We start from the raw sequence: 2,632 nt of genomic DNA, 5'->3' as shown, positions 1-2,632 counted from the left end.
TCTTGATTGTGTCTCCCTGGTTCTTGAAACTGGCTCGCACTTCCTCCTTGAACACCTTGTTGTCTTGAATCTCCTTACCTATGCCTTCCAGTAGATTCTCAATCCTTGAGAGTCTGTCATCAAATGATTGTAGATCAGGATTAGAGGTGGAAGGATGAGGTAAGTTATTTTGGTTTTGATGTGGATGTGGAGAGGTGTTGTTATTGGGGTGTTGATATGGTCTAGATGTGAAATGTTAGTGGCTTGCATTGTTGGGATTTGGGCGTCTTTGATCAAGGCTTTGGTCTTGTTGATTTTTCCACCCAAAGTTTGGGTGATTCCTCCATCCAGGGTTGTAGGTCTTGGAGTATGGATCATGGTTTTGCCTAGGTGAATTTCCAATGTAGTTGACTTGCTCCTGACTTCCCTCTGCTTCTTCATTCACTCCTTCTTGGGTTGTTGATGAAGTGGAGATTGCTGCTACTTGGTTCCTCTCCATCTTCTTAGTGAGGTTAGCCAGCTGTTGGGTAATGAGCTTGTTTTGGGCCAGCAGAGCATCTACATTGTTTAGCTCCATCACTCCTCTCGTGTTTCCTCTTTCGGAAGCATAGAAGTAGTCGTTCTTTGCTACAGTTTCAATGACATCTATGGCTTCCTCAATGGTCTTCTTCTTGTTCAAAGATCCTCCGGATGAATGGTCTACTGCCTTCTTTGATTCATATGACAGGCCTTCATAGAAAATGTGCAGCTGCACCCATTCGTTGAACATATCTGGTGGGCACCTCCTTGTTAGGTCCTTAAACCTCTCCCATGCTTCATAAAGAGTCTCACCATCTTGTTGACTGAAAGTTTGGACCTCAGCTCTCAGCCTATTGATTCGTTGAGGAGGGTAAAATCTTGCTAAGAATTTGTTCACCACATCCTCCCAGGTTGTCAAGCTCTCCTTTGGGAAAGACTCCAGCCACTTGGCTGCCTTATCCTTGAGTGAGAATGGAAATAAGAGTAGTCTATAGGCTTCAGAATGAACACCATTAGACTTCACTGTGTCACATATTCTCAGGAAGGTGGTTAGATGTTGATTGGGGTCTTCTTGGACACTTCCTCTGAACGAACAGTTGTTCTGAACAGGGGTGATGAGCTGTGGCTTCAGTTCAAAGTTGTTGGCGTGGATGGTTGGCTTTTGAATGCTACTTCCACAGTTTCCAGGGTTTGGATTAATGTAAGAGCCTAAAACTCTTCTATCCTCCCCAGCATGATTTGCTTGACCTCTTCCGCCATGGTTGTGAGTCTCTTCTTCATGATGGTTTTCCATGTTGTCTTTCATGTTTGGTTCAAAGTATTCCTCCTTTTCCTCAGTACCAACTACTCTTTTTCCTCTTGCTTCCCTTCTTAATCTCAAGAAGGTCCTCTCAGGTTCAGAATCAAAGGAAGTTGAAGCCCCGCTTCTTCTCCATGTCATACAACCAACAAGTACAAGCAAGGAAAATAGATGCAGAAAGTATTTCTGTCAGAATTACTGTTAGTGTGAGTGATGCAATATATCAAACCGTTAGTGGGTTAGTGAAATGAATTGTAAATAACAAAGAAAAAGTAGGGGGAAGAGAAGAAATTAACTAAAACTGAAAGTAAATTACTCAAACAGAAAATTAAATCAAAAAAAATAAAATGCTCAATCTAGTTATCTTCCAATTTAATCATTGTTGATGCACAATCAATCCCCGGCAACGGCGCCATAAACTTGATGCACGAAAAACTTGTCTCATAACAAATTTCCTTCGGCAAGTGTACCGAATTTGTCGTCAAGTAAAAACTCACAATAGAGTGAGGTCAAATCCCACAGGAATTGATTGATCAAGCAACTTTAATTAGAGGAATGTTCTAGTTGAGCGAATCAAAATTTGAGTTGAGAATTGCAGAAAATTAAATGGCAAAAAAGTAAATAACAGAAAAGTAAATGCTAGAAATAAAGAGCTGAATGTAGATGACGGAAAGTAAATTGCAGAATCTTAAATGGGAATGGGGAAATTGCTCATAAAAGTAAATGACAGAAATTAAAGAGAATGGGTAAGATCAGAAATGGGGAGTTCATTGGGCTCAGGAGAGGTTGCATTCTCCGGATCAATTTCATTTTCATCTCTTCCTCAATCAATGCACTCATTGATCTCCTTGGCAATCTTAAGTGATCGAATTACAATTTCTTGTAATTCAATCTCTTAAATCTTGATCAACAGCCAATTCCTTGGTCAATTGCTCATGAGAAGAGATGAAGTATGGTCACTGATTATACCACATGCATTTCCCAAATCAAGTGTTGAGAGGATTATAGTCACATATCCATCCAAACCCAATTTGGTCCAGCATGAGAAAGCATTTCTAGCATGATCTCTTCATTCCTCTTTCAAGGTTCAGAAGAGATCCAAGTATGAATAGCTTCTTTTCCAAGATAACTACCCAATTGGATCAAGATCGAAAGCTTTCAAGTAAAATCAAGAGAAAATATAGAAGAAGAATAATGAAAATTAGTATTGATCCATCAAATTACAACAGAGCTCCCTAACCCAATGAAAGGGGTTTAGTTGTTCATAGCTCTGGAAAATGAAAACAAAGATGGAGAATACATTAAGAAACTAGAAGTGCAGATAAAGTAAAATAC

General features: G+C 39.7%; 1 non-coding gene across 1 annotated transcript; it reads left to right on the top strand.

Moving 5' to 3' along the window:
- The first annotated feature begins 743 nt into the window (after positions 1–743).
- Positions 744–850, top strand: LOC148580692 (small nucleolar RNA R71). The gene has a single exon (XR_015897650.1). It is a non-coding gene; the product is annotated as a small nucleolar RNA R71 (small nucleolar RNA).
- Positions 851–2,632: the final 1,782 nt, after the last annotated feature.

This window comes from Arachis ipaensis, chromosome B10 (genome assembly GCF_059453495.1).
Source record: "Arachis ipaensis isolate K30076 ecotype BB chromosome B10, ASM5945349v1, whole genome shotgun sequence".
Lineage (NCBI taxonomy): Eukaryota > Viridiplantae > Streptophyta > Magnoliopsida > Fabales > Fabaceae > Arachis > Arachis ipaensis.
This window is presented reverse-complemented; position numbering and strand designations above follow the sequence as displayed.